The 26,771-nt window shown below is 46.5% G+C and overlaps 1 long non-coding RNA gene across 1 annotated transcript in view; it reads left to right on the plus strand.

Moving 5' to 3' along the window:
- Positions 1 to 23,926, plus strand: part of LOC130309960 (uncharacterized) — an 89,234-nt gene extending 65,308 nt beyond the window's left edge. Inside the window, exons 5-7 of the long non-coding RNA XR_008858534.1 lie at positions 15,609 to 15,923; positions 23,236 to 23,391; positions 23,491 to 23,926. This is a non-coding gene — a long non-coding RNA (uncharacterized LOC130309960). The remainder of the gene's footprint in view (positions 1 to 15,608; positions 15,924 to 23,235; positions 23,392 to 23,490) is intronic.
- The last annotated feature ends 2,845 nt before the right edge of the window (positions 23,927 to 26,771 follow it).

Here is a 26,771-nt window from a genome sequence, read left to right on the forward strand (position 1 = left end):
AAATTTGATTCGACCGATTTGTCAAATTTTCCGAAAAAATTTGGTCCGATCCAAATTTATTGGTGGCAAATCTATATTAAAAACAGCTATTTCTGGCCTCCAGAGAGCCTCAATAGGGGTTTAGAACACTTTGCTGTGTTCTAACACGCATATGGAGTGTGCTGGGGTAGTGAAATAATACTGTTATTCAGAATAACATGCAGATTACAGGCATAGTTTTAGAATCACTGCCGCAGAGCAGCACAATGACAGAGCCTGGAGGTGGCATCAGTATGAGGAGACCATATAGTGGCTGAATGACACAACATGGAGGTTTTTGCAACATGAGGAGACCACATAGTGGCTGAATGACACAGCGTGGAGGTGTTGGCAGCATGAGGAGAACATAGTTGCTGAATGACACAGCTTGGATAAGGCTGAAGCATGAAGAGACCACATAGTGGCTGAATGACACAGTGAGGAGGTCTTGGCAGCATGACGATACCATATAGTGGCTGAATGAAACAGTGTGGAGGTTTTGGCAGCATGAAGAGACCATATAGTGGCTTAATGACACATCGTGGAGGTGTTGGCAGCATGAGGAGACCATATAGTGGCTGAATGACACAGCTTGGATGAGGCTGAAGCATGAGGAGACCATATAGTGGCTGAATGACACAGCTTGGAGGTCTTGGCAGCATGAGTAGACCATATAGTGGCTGAATGACATAGCGTGGAGGTGTTGGCAGCATGAGGAGACCATAAAGTGTCTGATTGACACAGCCCGGAGCTGGCAGCAGCATGAGTAGACACTAGGGCTTCACAATCCCTAAGATTAAAAGATGAATTTTGAAATTTAAATTAAAGATTTAGGGAAGCTAGTGCTACCATAACAACATTTTTATTCCCAGACCTAGGCCCAGCAACATCAGTAAACCATATATTGGCTGAATGGCACAGCCTGGAGTTGGCAGCAGCACGAGAAGACACTAGGGCTTCACAATCCCTAAGATTAAAAGACAAATTTTGAAATGTAAATTGAAGATTTAGGGTAGCTAGTGCTACCATAACAAAATGTTTCTTCCCAGACCCAGGCCCAGCAGCATCAGTAAACCATATATTGCCTCAATGACGCAGCCTGGAGTTGACTGAAGCATTAGGAGATCATATAGTGTCTGAATGGCACAGCCAGGAGTTGCCAGCAGCATGAGTAGACACTTGGGCTTCACAATCCCTAAGATTAAAATATGAATTCTGAAATTTAAACTGAAGATTTTGGGTAACTAGTGCTACCATAGCAAATTTTTATTCCCAGACCAAGGCCCAGCAGCATCAGTAAACCATATATCGGCTGAATGACACAGCCGAGGGTTGGCTGAAGCATGAGGAGACCATATAGTGTCTGAATGGCACAGCCTGGAGTTGGCAAAAGCATGAGGAGACCTTTGAAATTTATGATTTTTTTATTTAATTTAAGATTTTGAAATTTAAATTAAGGATTTTTAAATTGAACTTTTAACTCCCAAGTTTTAGTGTCCCGGGCCTTGGCGTGTGGGTACAAAGGACCAAATCTAACAAGGAGTCACATGTGGCATGGCAGCACAATGACAGAGTCTGGAGGTGGCATCATTAGGAGGAGACCATATAGTGGCTGAATGGCACAGCTTGGAGATTGTGGCAGCATGAAGAGACCATATAGTGTCTGAATGGCACAGCCCGGAGGTGGCAGAAGCATGAGGAGACCATTGAAATATAGGAATTTTAAATAGAAATGTAAGATTTTGAAATTGAAATTGAGGATTTTGAAATTGAAGTTGGCTGGAGTTGGCTGAAGCATGAGAAGAGACCACATAGTGGCTGAATGAGACAGCCTGGAGGTGGCATCAGTATGAGGAGACCATATAGTGGCTGATTGACTGCCTGTAGTTTGTGGCAGCATGGGGAGACCATATAGTGGCTGAATGGCACAGCCTGGAGTTGGCGGCAGATGTGGAGACAATAGGGCCTCACAATCTCTAAGAATAAAAGATGAATTTTGAAATTTCCATTGAAGATGTATGGTACCTAGTGCTACCATAAACATATATAGGTAATGTCCTAGGCCCAGCAGCATCACAAAACCATGTGGTTGTTGAATGACACAGCCTGGAGGTGGCTGAAGCATGAGTAGACCATATATTGGCTGGATGACACAGCCTGGAGGTGGCTGAAGCATGAGGAGACCATATAGTGGCTGAATGAGACAGCCTGGAGGTGACAGCAGCAGTATCAGGAGTTCTGAAAGTGACCGGGTGACAGAGGGGTGTGGTGGGTAGCAATACCAGTACAGTAGTCCCTCAAGTTACAATATTAATTGGTTCCAGGATGAGGATTGCATGTTGAAACCATCGTATGTTGAGACCAGAACTCTATGGACACCTGGTAATTGGTTCTGAAGCCATCAAAATGTCATCCAAAAATAGGAAAAAGTGAGGATTAAAGAAAACTAAGTAGATAACTAATGCAGATAAAGCAAATCCTTACATATAAAAGTAATACAGATCTGCTGGGAGCTGTCAATTTCAGTGTTTCCCAACCAGAGTACCTCCAGATGTTGCAAAACTACAACTCCCAGCATGCCCGATTAGCCAAAGGCTGTCCGGGCATGCTGGAAGTTGTAGTTTTGCAACAGCTGAAGGCACCCTCTTTGGGAAACACTGGTCTATGTAGAGAACAGAAGCTTCTTCAGGGTCGTGTACAGAACACGCAGTGTCCTAAAAAAAGGAAAATGGAGCCGCCCTCACCTGGTGTCCAAAGGAGCAGCTAACCCTGGCAGAGGTAAAGAGTACAGAACATGTAATACCTCCCTGTACTGTAGGGGGCGCTACCAGACACCAGTCAGTACATGCACTTTATTAATACATGAGTATTACCAGTGAAATACCCATTCTGATTGGTCGGTTCTTCCAGTCATTGACAAGTTTCGCACATTCCATAGCATTGTATGTTGAGTCTGGTTTCAAGTTACTATGGTCCAGAAAAGACCATTGTATGTTGAAACTATTGTATGTTGAGGCCATTGTAAGTTGAGGGATCACTGTACCCGGTGACAAAGGTGGGGGGGGGGGGGGGGGGGAAGGTCTGAAGCGGAGGACTGTTTGTAACTGGGGAATATTTGTAATTAGCTCTATCCATATTTGTGAAGTGTTGATGTGGCACCATGGTCAATCTACTCTGATGCATCAGGCATTGGTGGTTGGAAATCCTGGCTGATCCATGTCTGATTCATCTTTACAAAGGTCAGTCTCTCCACATTTTTCGTGGACAGATGAGTTCTCCTTGAGGTGACTAAGGCCCCCGCCGCACTAAACACCCGCTCTGATATCACACTACTGCCTGGGCAGGACAGCTTTTCCAGGGCAAACTCTGCTAGTTGCGTCCACAAATCAAGTTTGGCTGCCCAGAAGTCCAGCGGATCTTCAAGGTGTGTTGGCATGGGCATGTCAAGGTATGCAACTACCTGCTGGTGATGAGTTGCTTCAATATGCGGGTGAAGAAAGCTACTCATCAGCGACTGTAGACTCAGGCTGCTGCTGATGAAGCTGGTACTGCTACTGCCACCCCACCCCTCCGAAGCAGCCATGGCAATGGAAGGTGAGCGCAGAGGGCCCCCGAGTCAGACCTGCGAGAGGATGGACAAAAGCGCCAATAGGCATCGGCCAACTGACTACATAGAATGCCTCTGTAGTAGGTCATTTTGTCCTCCCTCTCAGTGGGTGTAAAAAAGGCCCCTATTTTGTGGCGGTAGTGAGGGTCCAATAAGGTGGAGATCCAAAAGTCATCCTGCTGCCGAATGGTGACAATTCAGCTGTCCGTATGCAAGCAAGTGAGAATGCATCGTGCCATTTGTGCAAGTGACTCGGAGGGAATCCCAGCCTCCATCTCCACTGCATACTGCCACGGTGTGTCTGGGTCCTCTATCTCGCCTTCCTCATAACCCTCTAGCTCCTCTGGCTGCTCCTTCTCTCCTGTCAGATTACTAGAAAAACCGGCCATTTGACAAAACCAATACTGTGCTCAACTGTGCCCCTTCCCCTCCTCATCCTCCTCCTCCAGTTCAGCCCCCACAGGGCTCATGTGGCTGTGAAATGTAGGGGCCACGTCTCCATTGCCCTGACCAGCCATAGTTTCCAACATGTTCTGTAAGAAATGAAGCAGTGGAATGATGTCGTTCATCCCGTAATCCTGACAACATACTAATAATGTGGCTTCCTCAAAGGGTCTGAGCAAATGGCAGGTGTCACGTATGAGCTGCCACTGGTTCACATTGAAGTTACACAGGGGAGTACCCTTATCCGCTTGGATCATCAAGAAATCGGTGATGGCTTTTCTCTGTTTGTACAGTCAGTCCAACATATGGAGGGTGGAATTCCAACGTGTGGCAATGTCATAAATCAGACTATGTTGGGGGATAATGTTCTGACGCTGCAGCTCAAGGAGGGTGTGCTTTGCAGTGTACGAGTGGCTGAAGTGGATGCAAAGTTTCCTTTCCATTGTTAGGATGTCTTGCAAATGGGGGAACACTTCAGGAACTGCTTCACAACCAGATTGAACACGTGTTCCATGCAGGGCGCATGTCTCAGCCATCCCAATTGCAGCGCATGCAAGTTGTTCTTCCCGTTGTCAGCCACCATGGTTCCCATTTCCAAATTTCGTGGCGTAAGCCATGCTACGATTTCTTTACAAATTACTTTTAGCAGTTCCTCGTCTGTGTGACTCTTTTCGCTAAGGCAAACAATGTGAAGAACAGTGTGACATTGCCGTGCCCTGAACACATGGTATGCTGGAGGGCCACTGAGACTTGTCCGGGCAGTGGAGGCTGAGGACACAGTGGAGTATGAGGAGGCGGAGTCGCACACTGTCACAGGACCAATGGCCTGAGAGCGTGGAGGATGAAGCGGCATGACCTGTGCAAGTTGGTGTTGTGGCTGTGCAGGAACCACATTCACCCAGGGAGCCGTAAAGGACATGTATTGTCCCTGACCGTAGCTACAGCTCCAGGCATCGGCGTTGCCGTGCACTTTGGTACACACAGAGAGGCTCAAGGACTGGACCACCTTCTCTTCCACAAAATTATGCAGGGCTGGTACTGCCTTCTTTGCAAAGAAGTGACGGCTTGGCACTCTCCACCTCGGCTTGGCACAAGCCATCAGTTTTCTGAAAGGTGCAGAGTCCACCACTTGAAAAGGGTGGGACTGCAGCCCCAGCAACATAGACAAGAGCACATTCAGCTTCTGCACTGTTTCATGAGTGAGCGCATACTGTTGTCTTTTTGGACATGGCTTCACCGATGGATTGTTGGTGGAATGGTTGACTAAAATTTGGAGGAGCAGGAGCATCTGGAGCGACAGAAGATGGGTATGACACACAGCTCCCTTCGGCTGAGGAGGTGGAGCCTTGGCTGGCTGAAAGAGGGAGCGGCGTGTCACTGGGGGATGCAGCAGGCTGGACCACTACATCGGAGTCATGGTTCTCCCAGGCCTCTTTATGGTGGCGAAGCACATGTTGATGCAAGGTCGTGGTGCCGACATTGGGACCCTGGCCACGCTTCACCTTCTGCCGACATATCTTGCATGTGGCTATGTGAACCTCCTCCGGATGCTTGATGAAAAACTGCCAAACTGCCGAGTAGTTGATTTTCCCACCAACAGTCCGCACTAATTGACTGCTACTGCTGCAGTCTCCAGGAACCCCTGTTCAACTACCTTACGGGAAGGTATGCTTCCGCAAAGCAGGTGGTCTCCCCCGGGCATGTGTGGCTCCAGAATTTCCACTTCTGCCATGATACTGACTGCCAACCATGCTACCACCTTGCTAGCTCAGGGGCAACCTGCGACTCTCTTTTCCTGATGATGATGAAGCACCTTCTTTACCCGGCTCCCAATTACGATCGGCTTCATCATAATCAACAAGTGTCTCCTCAGGTTCCTCAACAGTGTCTGCTTCAGGACCCTGAATGCTGGCAAAAACCAGCTCCCACGTCACTCTCCTCATCACTACTTGCCCACCTAGCGGAGGAAGCGGCGGATGTCTCCTCCACTTCTTGGCTGGGCAGTAGCTGCTGACTATCCTCTATTAGATCGTCCTCACTGAATAGTCGAGCTGAACCCACGGCATAAGATACTACTTTAGGGGACAGAACAGCATAGGACAGAGGCAATGGAAGACAGAGACTGCTCTTTGGCCATGCCAACTGAGGGTTGTGTCTGAGGAACCCACCGACTGTTGACTGGGGGTGTCAGATGTCCCATTAAGTGGATGACCGTGTTAACCAAACAACGACGGCAGATGGGTTGCTGGTCGAGACACGACCACTAGCTGATAATGGGAGCTCAGGCCTCTTGCTGTGACTCCTGCTGCCACTCGCACCTAGTCTGCTGAGACCTCTGCCTGAAGGATTTAGGCCTCTGCCACTCCTCTGTGCACGTCCTGGCACTTCTCTACCTGACATACTTAGAGCGCATATAAGGGGAGTACAATACGCTCCATTACGCTTAAAACAGTATTTGTCTAGAACAGCAGCAGGTGTGCACTTTTGGCTGGCCTTTCACAGTATGTAGGCCCTTGACAGATTAACAGGTACAAAATAGTACACTACTTAGATGTACGTATGCGGAATGCACTGATGAGGGCAGAAAAATGCGCTACAATACGCCCAAAAACTATGTATGTTTGTAAAACACCAGCCGGTGATTACTTTTGTCTGTCCTTTCACAGTATTTAGGCCCTTGACAGATTAACAGGTACAAAATAGTTCACTACTTAGATGTACGTTTGCGGTATGCACTGATGAGGGCAGAAAAATTTGGTACAGTATGCCTAAAAACTGTATTTTTGTAAAACACCAGCCGGTGATTACTTTTGTCTGTCCTTTCACAGTATTTAGGCCCTTGACAGATTATCGGGTACAAAATAGCACACTACTTAGATGTACGTATGCTGTATGCACTGATGAGGGCAGAAAAATGCGCTACAGTACCCTTAAAAAATATATAATTTTGTAAAACACCAACAGTACACAACAGTGCTGCAGCCAAAAAAAGATGTGTACTAAACACAAAATTGCACTCTGTCACAGACTATTAGGAATGGACTGCTGGGTTTTATACCATCTACAGACTTGTATAACCAGTAGATGATTTTTTGTGGAACAAAGACACTGAATTAAGCTGAAAAATTATTCCTTCCTCCTCTGCTAAGGTTTATGAAGTTGATACAGCTTGTTGAAATGTATGAGGCAACACACAGTTATGCGCCCCTCTCTGTAAAACTATGCCGAAGAAATTGACTGGGAGGTTAATGCCAGCAGCTGCAGTAAAAATCCTTTTCAGTGAAAAAAAATAATGCTCTCTGTCCACGAGAACGCTGATGTGACTAGGAGGATGTTGAACGCTGCTGGAATGCGCTTTTCTCTGTTGTAACACACACACACAGGCTGTCCGTCCTATATCTCTGCCGTGTAATGAATGAAGTGGCTGGCCGAAATATGGCTGCCGATTATATAGGGCTGTGACATCACAGGGGTGACTGGCTGCTGATTCAGGGTCATACCACCTATTTCCCTTCCCACCTTGCCTTCCCGCCTTCCCAGCGTCCCTTGCCCCATGTACTGACATATGGATCCGCCATTTTAGATGCCCCGGAGCCTGTACCACAGTAAATCGAGTTTAATGAAGTGATTTGCGTGATAGAATCTCAGCGATATTCGCATTCATTGTGAATCGAATATTTCTTTAAATTCGTAACAAATTCAGGTTCATCAGCTTCGATTCGCTCATCTGTACTCCCCACAAAATAATATTTTTTATTGCGCTGTACATTTTATAGTAAAATAAAAGGGGATATTACAAAGTACATTAGATCATATTAAAAATCAGCCCTCATTTGGGTCTGTAAGTGAAAAAATTTAAAACAAAAAGGCAAAAAACAAAACTGTTGTCACGATGCCGGCTGGCAGGTAGTGGACCCTCTGTGCCAGAGAGGGATTGGCGTGGACCGTGCTAGTGGAGCGGTTCTAAGCCACTACTGGTTTTCACCAGAGCCCGCCGCAAAGCGGGATGGTCTTGCTGCGGCGGTAGTGACCAGGTCGTATCCACTAGCAACGGCTCACCTCTCTGGCTGCTGAAGATAGGCGCGGTACAAGGGAGTAGGCAGAAGCAAGGTCGGACGTAGCAGAAGGTCGGGGCAGGCAGCAAGGATCGTAGTCAGGGGCAACGGCAGAAGGTCTGGAAACACAGGCAAGGAACACACAAGGAACGCTTTCACTGGCACTAAGGCAACAAGATCCGGCAAGGGAGTGCAAGGGAAGTGAGGTAATATAGGGAAGTGCACAGGTGAAAACCCTAATTGGAACCACTGCGCCAATCAGCGGCGCAGTGGCCCTTTAAATCGCAGAGACCCGGCGCGCGCGCGCCCTAGGGAGCGGGGCCGCGCGCGCCGGGACAGAACAGACGGGGAGCGAGTCAGGTAGGGGAGCCGGGGTGCGCATCGCGAGCGGGCGCTACCCGCATCGCGAATCGCATCCCGGCTGGCAGCGGGATCGCAGCGCCCCGGGTCAGAGGACGTGACCGGAGCGCTGCAGCGGAGGGAGTGAAGCGAGCGCTCCGGGGAGGAGCGGGGACCCGGAGCGCTCGGCGTAACAGTACCCCCCCCCTTGGGTCTCCCCCTCTTCTTGGAGCCTGAGAACCTGAGGAGCAGACTTTTGTCAAGGATGTTGTCCTCAGGTTCCCAGGATCTCTCTTCAGGACCACAACCCTCCCAGTCTACTAAAAAAAAATTTTTCCCTCTGACCTTTTTGGCAGCCAAAATTTCCTTGACCGAGAAGACGTCCGAGGAGCCGGAAACAGGAGTGGGAGGAACAGATTTGGGAGAAAAACGGTTGAGGATGAGTGGTTTGAGAAGAGAGACGTGAAAGGCATTAGGGATACGAAGAGAAGGAGGAAGAAGAAGTTTATAAGAGACAGGATTAATTTGACACAAAATTTTGAAAGGACCAAGATAGCGTGGTCCCAACTTGTAGCTAGGGACACGGAAGCGGACATATTTAGCGGAGAGCCATACCTTGTCTCCAGGGGAAAAAACGGGGGGAGCTCTTCTTTTCTTATCCGCGAACCTCTTCATGCGTGAAGAAGCCTGTAAGAGAGAATTTTGGGTCTCTCTCCATATAATGGAAAGGTCACGAGAAATTTCATCCACAGCGGGCAGACCAGAGGGCAAGGGGGTAGGGAGGGGGGGAAGAGGGTGACGGCCGTACACCACGAAAAATGGGGATTTGGAGGAAGATTCAGAGACCCTGAAGTTATACGAGAATTCGGCCCATGGAAGGAGATCTGCCCAGTCATCCTGGCGGGAGGAAACAAAATGTCGCAAATAATCACCCAGGATCTGGTTAATTCTTTCTACTTGTCCATTGGACTGGGGATGATATGCAGAGGAAAAATTTAATTTAATCTTGAGTTGTTTACAGAGAGCCCTCCAGAATTTAGACACGAATTGGACCCCTCTATCCGAGACAATCTGCGTAGGCAACCCGTGAAGACGAAAAATGTGTACAAAAAATTGTTTAGCCAACTGAGGCGCAGAAGGAAGACCAGGAAGAGGGATGAAATGTGCCATTTTGGAGAATCGATCAACGACCACCCAAATAACGGTGTTGCCACGGGAAGGGGGTAAATCAGTAATAAAATCCATACCAATCAGAGACCAAGGCTGTTCGGGGACAGGCAGAGGATGAAGAAAACCAGCAGGCTTCTGGCGAGGAGTCTTATCCCGGGCACAGATAGTGCAGGCTCGCACAAAGTCCCCAACATCCGTCTCCAGAGTCGGCCACCAATAGAAGCGAGAGATGAGTTGCACAGATTTCTTGATGCCCGCATGACCTGCGAGATGGGAGGAGTGACCCCATTTGAGGATTCCGAGGCGTTGGCGTGGAGAAACAAAGGTCTTTCCTGGAGGAGTCTGCCTGATGGAGGCAGGAGAAGTGGAGATCAGGCAGTCAGGTGGAATGATGTGTTGCGGAGGGAGATCAACTTCTGAGGCATCCGAGGAACGAGAGAGAGCATCGGCCCTAATGTTCTTATCGGCAGGACGAAAGTGAATCTCAAAATTAAATCGGGCAAAGAACAGAGACCACCGGGCCTGGCGAGGATTCAGCCGTTGGGCAGACTGGAGGTAGGAGAGGTTCTTGTGGTCGGTGTAGATAATAACAGGAAATCTTGATCCCTCCAGCAGATGCCTCCATTCCTCAAGTGCTAATTTAATGGCTAGAAGCTCTCGATCCCCGATGGAGTAGTTCCTCTCCGCTGGAGAGAAGGTCCTAGAGAAAAAACCACAAGTGACAGCATGCCCGGAAGAATTTTTTTGTAGAAGAACAGCTCCAGCTCCCACTGAGGAGGCATCAACCTCCAATAGGAAGGGTTTGGAAGGGTCAGGTCTGGAGAGCACGGGAGCCGAAGAAAAGGCAGACTTGAGTCGTTTAAAGGAGTCTTCTGCTTGAGGAGGCCAGGACTTGGGATCAGCATTTTTTTTGGTTAAAGCCACGATAGGAGCCACAATGGTAGAAAAATGTGGAATAAATTGCCTGTAATAATTGGCGAACCCCAAAAAGCGTTGGATAGCACGGAGTCCGGAGGGGCGTGGCCAATCTAAGACGGCAGAGAGTTTGTCTGGATCCATCTGTAGTCCCTGGCCAGAGACCAAATATCCTAGAAAAGGAAGAGATTGGCATTCAAACAGACATTTCTCAATTTTGGCATAGAGTTGGTTGTCACGAAGTCTCTGAAGAACCATACGGACATGCTGGCGGTGTTCTTCTAGATTGGCAGAAAAAATTAGGATATCGTCCAGATATACAACAACACAGGAGTATAACAGATCACGAAAAATTTCATTGACAAAGTCTTGGAAGACGGCAGGGGCATTGCACAGTCCAAAGGGCATGACCAGATACTCAAAGTGTCCATCTCTGGTGTTAAATGCCGTTTTCCACTCGTCCCCCTCTCTGATGCGGATGAGGTTATAGGCGCCTCTTAAGTCCAATTTAGTGAAGATGTGGGCACCTTGGAGGCGATCAAAGAGTTCAGAGATGAGGGGTAAGGGGTAGCGGTTCTTAACCGTGATTTTATTAAGACCGCGGTAGTCAATGCAAGGACGTAGGGAGCCATCTTTTTTGGACACAAAGAAAAATCCGGCTCCGGCAGGAGAGGAGGATTTACGGATAAAGCCCTTTTTTAGATTCTCCTGGACGTATTCGGACATGGCAAGAGTCTCTGGGGCAGAGAGAGGATAAATTCTGCCCCGGGGTGGAGTAGTACCCGGGAGGAGGTCGATAGGGCAATCATAAGGCCTGTGAGGAGGTAGAGTCTCAGCTTGTTTTTTGCAGAAAACATCCGCGAAGTCCATATAGGCCTTAGGGAGACCGGTTACTGGAGGAACCACAGAGTTACGGCAAGGGTTACTGGGAACCGGTTTTAGACAGTTCTTGGAACAAGAGGACCCCCAACTCTTGATCTCCCCAGTGGACCAATCCAGGGTTGGGGAATGAAGTTGAAGCCAGGGAAGTCCAAGGAGAATCTCCGAGGTGCAATTGGGGAGGACCAAAAGTTCAATCCTCTCATGATGAGATCCGATGCTCATAAGAAGGGGCTCCGTGCGGAAACGTATGGTACAGTCCAATCTTTCATTATTTACACAATTGATGTAGAGGGGTCTGGCGAGACTGGTCACCGGGATGTTGAACCTGTTGACGAGAGAGGCCAAAATAAAATTTCCTGCAGATCCAGAGTCCAAGAAGGCCACTGTAGAGAAGGAGAAGGCAGAGGCAGACATCCGCACAGGCACAGTAAGACGTGGAGAAGCAGAGTAGACATCAAGGACTGTCTCACCTTTGTGCGGAGTCAGCGTACGTCTTTCCAGGCGGGGAGGACGGATAGGACAATCCCTCAGGAAGTGTTCGGTACTAGCACAGTACAGGCAGAGGTTCTCCATACGGCGTTGTGTCCTCTCTTGAGGTGTCAGGCGAGACCGGTCGACCTGCATAGCCTCCACGGCGGGAGGCACAGGAACAGATTGCAGGGGACCAGAGGAGAGAGGAGCCGAGGAGACGAAACGCCTCGTGCGAACAGAGTCCATATCTTGGCGGAGTTCCTGACGCCTTTCAGAAAAACGCATGTCAATGCGAGTGGCTAGGTGAATAAGTTCATGTAGATTAGCAGGAATTTCTCGTGCGGCCAGAACATCTTTAATGTTGCTGGATAGGCCTTTTTTGAAGGTCGCGCAGAGGGCCTCATTATTCCAGGACAATTCTGAAGCAAGTGTACGGAATTGTACGGCATACTCGCCAACGGAAGAATTACCCTGGACCAGGTTCAACAGGGCAGTCTCAGCAGAAGAGGCTCGGGCAGGTTCCTCAAAGACACTTCGGATTTCCGAGAAGAAGGAGTGTACAGAGGCAGTGACGGGGTCATTGCGGTCCCAGAGCGGTGTGGCCCATGACAGGGCTTTTCCGGACAGAAGACTGACTACGAAAGCCACCTTAGACCTTTCAGTGGGAAACAGGTCCGACATCATCTCCAGATGCAGGGAACATTGGGAAAGAAAGCCACGGCAAAACTTAGAGTCCCCATCAAATTTATCCGGCAAGGATAAGCGTATCCCAGGAGCGGCCACTCGCTGCGGAGGAGGTGCAGGAGCTGGCGGAGGAGATGACTGCTGAAGCTGTGGTAGCAACTGTTGTAGCATAACGGTCAGTTGAGACAGCTGTTGGCCTTGTTGCGCTATCTGTTGTGACTGCTGGGCGACCACCGTGGTGAGGTCAGCGACAACTGGCAGAGGAACTTCAGCGGGATCCATGGCCGGATCTACTGTCACGATGCCGGCTGGCAGGTAGTGGACCCTCTGTGCCAGAGAGGGATTGGCGTGGACCGTGCTAGTGGAGCGGTTCTAAGCCACTACTGGTTTTCACCAGAGCCCGCCGCAAAGCGGGATGGTCTTGCTGCGGCGGTAGTGACCAGGTCGTATCCACTAGCAACGGCTCACCTCTCTGGCTGCTGAAGATAGGCGCGGTACAAGGGAGTAGGCAGAAGCAAGGTCGGACGTAGCAGAAGGTCGGGGCAGGCAGCAAGGATCGTAGTCAGGGGCAACGGCAGAAGGTCTGGAAACACAGGCAAGGAACACACAAGGAACGCTTTCACTGGCACTAAGGCAACAAGATCCGGCAAGGGAGTGCAAGGGAAGTGAGGTAATATAGGGAAGTGCACAGGTGAAAACCCTAATTGGAACCACTGCGCCAATCAGCGGCGCAGTGGCCCTTTAAATCGCAGAGACCCGGCGCGCGCGCGCCCTAGGGAGCGGGGCCGCGCGCGCCGGGACAGAACAGACGGGGAGCGAGTCAGGTAGGGGAGCCGGGGTGCGCATCGCGAGCGGGCGCTACCCGCATCGCGAATCGCATCCCGGCTGGCAGCGGGATCGCAGCGCCCCGGGTCAGAGGACGTGACCGGAGCGCTGCAGCGGAGGGAGTGAAGCGAGCGCTCCGGGGAGGAGCGGGGACCCGGAGTGCTCGGCGTAACAACTGTCTTTGTCCTTAAAGGAAATCTGTCAGCAGTGTCACCTACACTAACCTGTATGTACCGACAGGTAGTGCAGGGGACACCTATGACAATGGTACTTACCTTGTCCTGTTCCGTGCAGAGGATCTCTGGTAATCTTCTCCGAAAAGCTTCAGCTCCGGGCCCGGCTTGTGGCACAGGCAGAGCTTAGCGAAGTCACCGCTACTGTTTTCTAGCAGCAGGACCCAGCAGAGAACAGCAGCATGAGTGGAGCTTATTGACATCACTGCTGCTGCTCACTTCTGGGACCCGCTGCTAGAGGACAGTGATGTCACTAAGCTACGCCCGTGCCCCCAGGTTACTGGAGATTCCCTGCACGAAACGGGAGAAGGTAAGTACCGTTGTCATCAGTGTCACCTGCACTACCTGTTGGTACTGACAGGTTAGTGCAGGTGACACTGCTGACAGATTTCCTTTAAGGCCAAAATTGTCATGACCGAGAGTGGACAGGGACAGTGAGCCTTAAGCTGTCCCTAGAAACACTCTTCCTGCCTACTTGCCAATCCAGCCTAAATGATGGATCGACAAACTAGGTGCCGGCCCCTTCCTGCACTAAAGTGCAATGGGCATAAAGGTAAACAAAAATACAGTGCAAAGTTGCGGACAGGTCAGAAACGTAACAGGAATACAAAAACCAGAACAGATATTATTATAGAAACAAGGCAGAATAAAGCATACTAACATACAATTCAGAAACCAGAATCAAGATTAACGGCAGATAAGAATATATAAACAAGACTGGGTATGGAATAAGTATACAGCAGAAACCAGGAGATGCAGGGGATGAACAGATGAACTTAATGTCAACACTAAACAGGTCAGGAAACCTAGAACACAGTTCACACTGTACACTGAACAAAGAAACAAACAGAACACATCACTCCAAACATGCAGGGATCTAAATACCAAAGCCAAATAGACTTGTTGTCAGTGGGCAATCTCACTGAGATATCAGAATGCTGGCCTAGAAGGAAACAGAGATATAATACACAGAACACTGAACTGAGAACCAGATGAGTCTGAACAGACTCCAAAAAAAGCCAAACTCCAAAACATGGAGGAATACAAATCAAGATAACATACAGGAATATTACAAAACTAAACTACATAAGATGGAGGAATACGGGTCAGAACTCTAAACAGGAATACTAAATACTGAGCATGGGTACAAGCACAAGACTAACAGTGAACACAGACTAAGATAACAAGGTTAAAGCAGAATGGACATACATATACTAAAAAGCGAGAGATCTACTAAAACCATGCAGACTAAAATCAATATCATAACAGGAAACAACAATGGTAAAAACTCAGAATATAAACAGACAAACATAGCAAAGGTGAATCATAAAACAGTCAGAGTATAACTAATCACCTGTCCAGTGTACCCACAGAGCTCGGGTTTTAAAACCACACCCAAGCTTTCATAGGCTGAGAGCATTAACTCTTCCAACCAAAGGAAGAATTAGCACAGAAACTGTTCAGACATAAAAACAAAGTCTGAATAGGACCTAAAACAGAAAAGTGCAATACCACAGAAAACAGACATTACAAAAATAGGCTTTGTCCTTCTATTTAAAAATCTTAATCCTTACAGTATTTATCAGCTGCTGTATGCTCCACAGGAAGTTGTTTTCTTATTGAATTTCTTTTCAGCAGAGTGTCAGCAGAGAGCACTGTGGTCGGACAGAAAAAAGATTAAATAGAAAAGAACTTCCTCTGGAGCATACAGCAACTGATAAGTACTGGATGGATTAAGATGTTCAATTAGAAGTAATTTACAAATCTCTTTAACTTTCTGGCACCAGTTGATTTTATAAAAAAAAAATTCCATCAGAGTACCCCTTTAAGGGGTTAATAGATCAGAAACTGATTTCAATGCTCCGTTATATCAAATTATTTTTTTTTTTTTTTATCACTGTTGATGTCTGTTATTTAGCTCAATTATTTAACCTATTCCGTTCTGTTTAACTTCTTCTCTCTCAGATTCAGGAAGCTATAAAAGGAATCGCCAAACAGGGATTGTCAGTCTGCATTGAGCATTGAAAAGGAAAGTGTGGTTTGTGGCTCTTTGCTGTCAGACGATGTGCCTGGAGTTTATTCACCATGTAGAAAATGTACATTCTTTTCAGTTTTGATGTTCTGCTGCTGAGGAACATGAGGAGAAGACGAAGAGGAGAGACAGGAACAGAGACAACACTATTGGATCCACCCCATCACATCTGCTCAGATGACTCATGGGCTGCATGCCACCCTATATGTCGAGCTTCATAGCCATCTGGAAATGTTTTCCCCTAACAGGTCAGTAGGCTTGAGGAAGAAAGGTAAAAAATAGGGGTCATGAAAGACAATACAATAGAACTATCCTCTCCCAATGCCTGATGAAGGGCTGTTGTCTGAAACGTTGCTCTGAACTTTATCAACCTGCCTGAGACCAAAGTTGTCTGATTAGCCCATAGCAACCAATCACAGCTCAGCTTTCAATTCTAAAATTGCTCTGGTAAAGTAGAGCTAAGCTGTGATTGGTTTCTATGGGCAAATTGGACAGTTTTTGTCTCAATGATTTTTGCTGAGATATGGAGAGTAGGTATAATCAATTCTAGAATTTATTGCTTCATGATCGCTGACTGAAGATTGAACTTTTTTTTTTATATATATATATATTTTTTTTTTATTTTTTTATTTTAAATATGAGAACAGATTACAAAGAGAATAATACAAGTATACAGATGAAACAATGAGCAGCCTACACCCAGGATGCATGGACATAGATCTATGTAAATTCGGTCCAGAAAGGACTAGACATACGAAATTAGTGATAACAAATAACAGAAGGCTGTTAACAGATGCCCTGGTTTCACCAAGTACAACATATGAACATATTGCGATAAGGGTACTGTTACGCCGAGCGCTCCGGGTCCCCGTTCCTCCCCGGAGCGCTCGCCTCATCCTCGTTGCTGCAGCGCCCCGGTCAGATCCACTGACCGGGTGCGCTGCGGTCCCGCCTCCAGCCGGGATGCGATTCGCGATGCGGGTGGCGCCCGCTCGCGATACGCACCCCGGTCCCCGTACCTGACTCGCTCTCCGTCGGTCCTGTCCCGGCGCGCGCGGCCCCGCTCCCTAGGGCGCGCGCGCGCCGGGTCTCTGCGATTTAAAGGGCCAGTGCACCTATGATGGTGCCTGGCCCAATCTTCCAATTAGCTTAATTAGTTTCCACCTGTGCACTTCCCTATATCACCTCACTTCCCCTGCACTCCCTTGCCGGATCTTGATGCCCTTGTGCCTAGTGAAAGCGTTCCCTTGTTTGTTCCTAGCCCGTGTTCCTGACCTCCTGCCGTTGCCCCTGACTACGATCCTTGCCGCCTGCCCCCGACCTTCTGCTACGTCCGACCTTGCTTCTGCCTACTCCCTTGTACCTCGCCTTTCTTCAGCAGCCAGAGAGGTGACCGGTTGCTAGTGGATACGACCTGGTCACTACCGCCGCAGCAAGACCATCCCGCTTTGCGGCGGGCTCTGGTGAAAACCAGTAGTGTCTTAGAACCGGTCCACTAGCACGGTCCTCGCTATCCCTCTCTGGCACAGAGGATCCACCTCCTGCCAGCCGGCATCGTGGCAGTAGATCCGGCCATGGATCCCGCTGAAGTTCCTCTGCCAGTTGTCGCCGACCTCACCACGGTGATTGCCCAGCAAGCCCAACAGATTGCCCAGCAAGCCCAACGGATTGCCCAGCGAAATCACCAGCTGGCATACTTGACCACCGTGACACTGCAACTTCAGTCACAGATACAGCAGCTGCTGCCACAGACACAGCAGCTACAACAACCATCTCCTCCGCCGGCTCCTGCAACTCCTCCGCAGTAACCGGCCGCTCCTAACCCCTGCTTGTCCCTGCCGGACAAATTTGATGGGGTCCGCAATGATCCTGCCACAGCCACAGTCCAGTCCTACTTCGCTGAGGTCCGTGGTGTCTTCGAGGAGCCTGCCCGAGCCTCTTCTGCCAAGACTGCCCTGCTGAACCTGGTCCAGGGTGTTTCTTCCGTTGGCGAGTACGCCATTCAGTTCCGTGCTCTTGCTTCCGAGTTGTCCTGCAATAGTGAGATTCTCTGCGCGACCTTTAAAAAAGGCCTATCCAGCAACATTAAAGATGTTCTGGCCGCACGAGAAACTCCTGCTAACCTGCATGAACTCATTCATCTTGCCACTCGCATTGACATGCGTTCTTCCGGATGGCGTCTGGAGCTCCGCCTGGATATGGACTTTGTTCGCACGAGGCGTTTTTTCTCCCCGGCTCCTCTCTCCTCTGGTCCTCTGCAATCCGTTCCTGTGCTTCCCGCCGCGGAGGCTATGCAAGTTGACCGGTCTCGCTTGACACCTCAAGAGAGGACACGACGCCGCATGGAGAATCTTTGCCTGTACTATGCCGGTACCGAACACTTCCTGAAGGATTGTCCTATCCGTCCTCCCCGCCTGGAAAGACGTACGCTGACTCCGCACAAAGGTGAGACAGTTCTTGATGTCAACTCTGCTTCTCCACGCCTTACTGTGCCTGTGCGGATATCTGCCTCTACCTTCTCCTTCTCTACTATGGTCTTCTTGGATTCCGGATCTGCAGGAAAAATTTTTTTGGCCTCTCTTATCAACAGGTTCTACGTCCCTGTGACCAGTCTCGCCAGACCCCTCTACATCTATTGTATTAACAATAAAAGATTGGACTGTCTCATGCGTTTCCGCACAGAACCCCTCCTAATGTGCATCGGACCTCATCACGGAAAAATTGACTTTTTTTTCCTCAGGTTCTTTGGCCCCAAGAAGAGGGGGAGACCCAAGGGGGGGGGTACTGTTACGCCGAGCGCTCCGGGTCCCCGTTCCTCCCCGGAGCGCTCGCCTCATCCTCGTTGCTGCAGTGCCCCGGTCAGATCCACTGACCGGGTGCGCTGCGGTCCCGCCTCCAGCCGGGATGCGATTCGCGATGCGGGTGGCGCCCGCTCGCGATACGCACCCCGGTCCCCGTACCTGACTCGCTCTCCGTCGGTCCTGTCCCGGCGCGCGCGGCCCCGCTCCCTAGGGCGCGCGCGCGCCGGGTCTCTGCGATTTAAAGGGCCAGTGCACCTATGATGGTGCCTGGCCCAATCTTCCAATTAGCTTAATTAGTTTCCACCTGTGCACTTCCCTATATCACCTCACTTCCCCTGCACTCCCTTGCCGGATCTTGATGCCCTTGTGCCTAGTGAAAGCGTTCCCTTGTTTGTTCCTAGCCCGTGTTCCTGACCTCCTGCCGTTGCCCCTGACTACGATCCTTGCCGCCTGCCCCCGACCTTCTGCTACGTCCGACCTTGCTTCTGCCTACTCCCTTGTACCTCGCCTATCTTCAGCAGTCAGAGAGGTTGAGCCGTTGCTAGTGGATACGACCTGGTCACTACCGCCGCAGCAAGACCATCCCACTTTGCGGCGGGCTCTGGTGAAAACCAGTAGTGACTTAGAACCGGTCCACTAGCACGGTCTCGCCAATCCCTCTCTGGCACAGAGGATCCACCTCCTACCAGCCGGGATCGTGACAGGTACAGTCATAGTAGAAAAATAGAGCACAATATATAAAAACCGGTACCAATAAGCTAAATAAACATGAGCATGAACTTACATAAACAAGAGCTTAAATGTACGAGTCTATTCAAATATTAAAGAAACAGATAAACAATATCCCAATCTATGTCGTGTCAAGTACACAATCTTGTTTATTCGTAGAGTCAACCAGGGAGGCAGTGTGGGCTTGAGATCCATTTCTGCCATTGCTTTATAAACTCGGCATGTGTATGTTGAGCTAAAGCATAGGCTCTCTCATAACTGCAAGTTAGGTTAACCAAGTTGATGACTTCATGTAGGGAAGGGAGCGTTCTGATTTCCACTTCCTCGTAAGTAGTGTTGAGCGGCATAGGCCATATTCGAATTCGCGAATATTCGCGAATATATGGACGAATATTCGTCATATATTCGCGAATATTCGCATATTCGTTATATTCCCGTTTTATTTTCGTATATGCGAAAATTAACATATGTGAAAATTAGCATATACAAAATTAGCATACATGAAAATTCGCATATGCGAAAATTAGCATATGCGAAAGTTTCGCATATGCGAATTTTCACACACCAGTCTCACACAGTAGTATTAGTGCCTTCTTTACACCACACAAGCTGGAAGCAGAGAGGGGTGATCACTGTGATGTGTACTGTGAAGAAAAGAAAAAAAACGAATATTCGTAATTACGAATATATAGCGCTATATTCGCGAAATTCGCGAATTCGCGAATATGCGATATTCGCGAATAATATTCGAATTGCGAATATTCGCGAGCAACACTACTCGTAAGGAAGAGTTTAGTTGACATAACCAGTTGGGTCACAATCATCTGTGCATGTCTCGAGACAGTATCCAGGTTAAGTAAGAATAGGGTTGTTTCAGGTTGAAGAATGCACTGCGGTGTAATAAGGCGTTGTAAGAGCAGTTGGATGTATGACAGGGCATTCCCATAGATCGTGGAACAATGTTCCAACATCGCCACATTTTTGCCAACACAAATTGGAGTACATACGATCAAGTAGGTGCAATCTGGAAGGGCGTATAGTACTATCAATATATAGTTTTAGCAATTGCTTCTTGGGAGTTGGTGGAAAGTAACAGTTTTCGTGATAGACGAAGAGCTTTATGCCATTGCGGCAGAGTAATAGAGATTCCAAGATCTCATTCCCACTTTTACATAAAAGGTAATTTGTGTGGCAATGTCCTATCACTACGTTTTTTATAGAAAAATGTCATTCCTTTTAAGAAAATGCAGAGTTGGTGTTGGTATTTACAAGCTTAATTTAAAGTCATTAGTCCATAGACTTTTAATTTGAAGACTTTTATAGAAATCGCCATGTGGTAGGTTAAATTTCTCTAAAAATGCATTGCTCCTAGTTCACTAATCAAGTCCTAAACTAATTGTACTCCTTTCTCTGTCCAGAAACGTAGGCTTAGTCCTGGAATGTGATGTTCAAGGAAATCCAGTGGAATGTATTGTGGAGTATAGAGGTCGGGTTTGTTTTAAAGGGGTTATCCAGTAATAGAGAAACAGAGCTACTTTTTTTTCATAAACAGCTCCCCATCTGTCTCCAGGTTGGGTGTGGTTCTCCAGCTCAGCTCCATTAAAGGGTATGGAGCAAAGTTGTAAAATCACACCCAACCTGGAGACAGGCGTGGAGGTGTTTTTGAAAGAAATTAGCTGTGTTTGCTATTCCCGGATAACCCCTTTAATGCCAAGAGCATACTTGAACATAAGGAGAATGGGGCTGAGCAGGTACTCTCGAGGGAAACCCACAATTTATCCGTGTTACCGGACCACCAGTGTTGTAATTGATCTCAGATACAAGCTCTTTGGTAGTCTTTCAGATGGGGAAGTCCCAGTCTGCCAGCCTCTCTATGGTAATAATGTTTTGTGATATTCTGGGTTTTCTACCATTCTAGACAAAGGTGGAAATGTGTTTGTTGAAGGTGGTATAGAAAGACCTTAGGACTAAGATCGTAATTGTGCAAAATAGATATAGCTATGTTTAGGGGTTTGAAAGGGGTTTGAAAGGACTGAAAACCGGGCGAACAGTATGTGTAGTCGCGTTCTGAAGCATGTTGGAGACGCCATGCATCATATAGGTCATAATCAGCAAGGAGGCTTTTTATGGAAAAGGAATGACCTCCATAGTGATTTGAGAGATCTAATGCAGGGTCAGAGACTGAATTAAGGGAGTATTGTGGCCAAAAAAGCTTATTCCCTGTCCAAAGGTTAAGGGATAAGATGTCTGATAGCAGAGGGCCCGCCGATGGGAACCCCTGCGATCTCCGTGCTGCACCCGCAAATTGTTTTGCCAGGCTGCTGCTCCAGTATTGGAAACCTCTGTATTTCTGGGTCTGACGTCATGCCACGTTCCCTTGTGACATCCTACCCCGTCCCCTCGTGCGATCACACCACTTTCCCTCCATTCATGTAAATGTTGTTGTTACATGCCTTCTTGCTCTCTAATACCCATAACTCTTTACATTTTTAACCTACAGGGCCATATAAAAGCTTGTTTTATGTGAGACCAATTGTCCTTTCTAATGAAATACCTAATTTTACCACAAAATCAATATCCAATTTTGTAAATCATCTCTTTGCAGTGCACTTTATGGTTAAAATAATGTTCACTTTTGAGCCATATAACACTTTTGATCTGTCATTTTTATTGGTACCTTTTTTGGGAGGATGGGACTTTTTGAACAAATTTTATAAAAAAAAATAAAAAAAAAATAAATGATATGTGAATTGACATAAAATCAGCAATTCTTTTTCTTTTTTACATTTACGAAGTTCACCAGGTGGTTTCATTAACATAATATTTTTTTGACTGGAAATACTGTTCAATTCTATGCCATTGGATAGCATTGATCAGTGTTATCGGCACACTGCCTCTTTAGTCTGCCAAAGCAGCCTGGTAAAGCAGATCAAGCAGCAGAAGGCACAGAGACAGGTGAGGGCCCTCTGTTTGTCATGAAGGCTGATGGGGACCCTGCACTAGTACTGTGGAGATACCAATCAGTCCCCCTAAAGCATCGACACTGCAATTTTAACACTTAACGCATAGCTTGTAAGCAAGCTTCATACACTTGGGCCTCAACCAAGGCATACATGTACATCTTGTGTCCTTAAGGTGTTAAACCTGTATTCTAATTTTCAGCTGCTTCTTGCCCTATAACACAGGGTGATATTGGCCTTTTCAGTCGATAATTGCCCTGTGTAATAGGGCCCTAAGCAATGGAGGTGTGTGATAGACACCTGTCCGTGACTAATTCTAGGCTTGGCATCAGCCCACAGTATCCTTTGTGACACCAATCCTTTGTGACACTAACCCTCCTTACTAATATGCTTCAAGGGTAGCAGAAAGAGAGAGGTGCCATCAGAAGGGGACCATCTAATGAGGTGGACTTTCCTTACCTGATAATACCAGCCTGCTGCTGGTTTACCTTGGACCCCCCACCTTTTCATAAATAAATAAATAAATAAAATAAAATATTAAGAAATAAAGACATAATTAAAAGAATAGAACACAAAAACCTTAGTATTTGAAGCGCATACCATCTAAACTAGGCTACAGGATCAGTGCTTAAATAAGTACTTCACCACTTGGCATCTTATCCCCTATCCATAGGATAAGGGATAAGATGTCTGATCGTGGGGGATCGGTCTGCTGGTGTATGTGATCCCTTATAGGGTAATGTTGGATAATCTTAGCATACTATTTTTGTTTGGTAACAGTTTAATGGTGATGTGTATGATGATATTATTTGTTTCTTGTATAGTGCTCTTCTTTGGTAACTTAATGACCATTATTTAGAGGTATACAGTCCACTTTGCTGATTTTATTACACTGTGGACACAAATCTGCTACAAAAAAAATCTTATCGGCCCCTGTGTGAACAAATCCTTGTGTGGATGTTTATAGAGTTGTAATCTTTTCCAAATGTTTTTTCCAAATAGAAATAATAAAAAAGTATCAACTGTAATAAAAAAGGTAATTTCTTCTGTTCTGCAACTATTCACTGCAGATGATTCAATGCCTGGACTTAACCTAAAAATTGCCAGGAATATGTTGAAAGCTGCAACCAAACAGGCGGTCCCATGTGGTAGTAAAGAATACCCCTGATCATTACTGGCAGCCTGTAAGTGAAGACCCCCACAGTCACTGGAGCACTGGATCAAGTGTATGTGTGTGTGTCTGGGGGGGAGGGGGAACTTTATAGAGGAGCACATTTTTTATTTTGCTGTTTTTTAATATATTCTTTTTTTTTATATTTAACCAGGCTTTCCATGCTGCTGACTATAGACAAGGTGCAGTGGGTGAGAAGCCCAAGTTTTTTCATTGGCTAAGGGCCTGAAGTACAGTTAATCCACCGCTGTATAAAACATCTCATCTGCAGACAACAATAAAGACAAATACTAGTCACCTCTGTGAGGAATCAGGAGCAACGGGATTTTTAATAATCATCAATTCCAAATCTCAGCAGCTGCTGCAACGATTTATCCCACAACTAGAGAAAGTTTCTATATATTTTACACTCCTTGTTGAAAACTATATAAAAATAGCTGGAAGCAGAAACACTTTAGATACAAAATAAATGTCATTTAGATAGGAATACTTTCTATTATGACTTCATTTAAGGTGGCCTTTTCATTCATGTTTACTCAGATCATGGAATGCAATTAAAGCTGGTGTCAGGAGAAGGGCACCTTCCACCAGCCTTGGCAGGAACGCATTTAATGAATTTCATCTTAATTTGACAATAAAGGAAATTTGCATGATTAAGAAACTTTATGGCAGTACAAATCATGCCATCCATATTTTACTTTATAATCTCAAAAACGATGGTTTCTTATGCTCCTGGAAGCATCCATTTTATTGTTTTATGCACAGAACTTATGTATATATGAGGTTGACTGAGGGGGAGGGGGTATCAAATTAGAGAGAGATTATACTGTACTGGGAGGGGGTATTAGATGTGAAATATGTACTGGAAGGGGGCATTACATGGAGAATATCAGGTACTGGAAGGGGGTATTATATGGAGATTATCAGGTACTGGAAGGGGGTATTATATGGAGATTATTAGGTACTGGAAGGGGATATTATATGGAGATTATCAGGTACTGGAAGGGGATATTATATGGAGAATATCAGGTACTGGGAGGGGGTATTATATGGAGAATATCAGGTACTGGGAGGGGGTATTATATGGAGAATATCAGGTACTGGAAGGGGGTATTATATGGAGATTATTAGGTACTGGAAGGGGGTATTATATGGAGAATATCAGGTACTGGAAGGGGATATTATATGGAGAATATCAGGTACTGGAAGGGGGTATTATATGGAGATTATCAGGTACTGGAAGGGGATATTATATGGAGAATATCAGGTACTGGAAGGGGGTATTATATGGAGAATATCAGGTACTGGAAGGGGGTATTATATGGAGAATATCAGGTACTGGAAGGGGGTATTATATGGAGATTATTAGGTACTGGAAGGGGGTATTATATGGAGAATATCAGGTACTGGAAGGGGATATTATATGGAGAATATCAGGTACTGGAAGGGGGTATTATATGGAGATTATCAGGTACTGGAAGGGGATATTATATGGAGAATATCAGGTACTGGAAGGGGGTATTATATGGAGAATATCAGGTACTGGAAGGGGGTATTATATGGAGATTATTAGGTACTGGAAGGGGGTATTATATGGAGAATATCAGGTACTGGAAGGGGATATTATATGGAGAATATCAGGTACTGGAAGGGGGTATTATATGGAGATTATCAGGTACTGGAAGGGGATATTATATGGAGAATATCAGGTACTGGAAGGGGGTATTATATGGAGATTATCAGGTACTGGAAGGGGGTATTATATGGAGAATATCAGGTACTGGAAGGGGATATTATATGGAGAATATCAGGTACTGGAAGGGGATATTATATGGAGAATATCAGGTACTGGAAGGGGGTATTATATGGAGAATATCAGGTACTGGAAGGGGATATTATATGGAGATTATCAGGTACTGGAAGGGGATATTATATGGAGATTATCAGGTACTGGAAGGGGGTATTATATGGAGGACATAATGTAGCAGACGGGTGTATTAGATGGAAATTTCATGTACTCAAAGAGGGCATAAGATGAACTATATTATGTACGGGCAGGGGGTATTAGATGGAGGATATCATGTACTTGGAAAGGGCTATAATATGAAGGATATCATGTACAGTGATCCCTCAAGTTACAATGGCCTCAACATACAACAGTTTCAACATACAATGGTCTTTTCTGGACCACTGTAACTTGAAACCAGACTCAACATACAATGCCAGACTCAACATACAGTCCAGATCTGTGAAAAATGTCAATGGCTGAAAGAACTGACCAATCAGAATAGGCATTCACTGGTAAAACACCTGTATTACTGAAGTGTATGCACTGAATTCCTGTCTGGTAGCGCCTCCCTACAGTACAGGGAGGTATTACATGTTCTGTACTACTCTTTACCTGTGCCACAGTTAGCTGTTCGTTTGAACACCAGGTAAGGGCGGCTCCATTTTGCTTTTTTAGGACATTGCATGTGCTGTACGGGACCCTGAAGAAGTTCCTGTCCTCTACATAGTCAGTGATTTACAGCTCCCAGCAGATCTTTCTTACTTTTATATATAAGGACTTGCTTTATCTATACTAGTTATCTACTTATTTTTGTTTAATCCTCACTTTTTTCTATTTTTGGATGACATTTTGGGGCTTCAGAACCACTTACCAGGTTTCTATAGAGTTATGGTCTCAACATACAATGATTTCAACATACAATGGTCGTCCTGGAACCAATTAATATTGTAACTTGAGGGACCACTGTACTGGGAAAGGTATTAAATGGAGCATATCATGTATGGGGTCTGGTCTGTGTTCTGCTTTTGGGATAGCAATACTTGGGTATAACTATTAAAAGATTTTGTGTCACATTCAATGTGATACTGCCCAGAGCTGGGTGTTTGTTTGATAAATATATTCATAGATCCCAAAGGAGTGGAAATTCTTTTCAGTTTACTACTCCTTTAAGGTCTATGGAAAGCTTTTTCATTGACTTTAACAGGACACATTGTTAGATTAAAAAAAGACCGCTATTTGAATGCATTTTTTGGTTTTCATTTTATACTGTGTGAACTAATATTATATCCGTTCATTCCAAGCAGGCAAAATGTAATTGTACCATACCATAATACTATTACCATAGCATAGAGGTGAGGATAGTCACACAGTCTGCGGCCCTGTTCTGTAAAACTGTAGCTCTGCTCCCATTTTCCAGTGTGCTGTCTGGTTTTCCTGTCCATATTATGGTTCCCTATGGAGAAACATTTGATGATATACATCACTCTGCCTCCTTCACTTTGTCTGCGCTGTATACACTATGGAGGAAGCAGAAGGACGTGTATCATCACATGCCTTTCTATAGGATACGAGGATATGGAAGGGAAAGCTGCCAGCACACTGGAGTATATTCCTTTGCCTGATTATAACCCTGTGTAAACAGGTGG

The sequence above is a fragment of the Hyla sarda genome, chromosome 1 (assembly GCF_029499605.1).
Source record: "Hyla sarda isolate aHylSar1 chromosome 1, aHylSar1.hap1, whole genome shotgun sequence".
NCBI lineage: Eukaryota > Metazoa > Chordata > Amphibia > Anura > Hylidae > Hyla > Hyla sarda.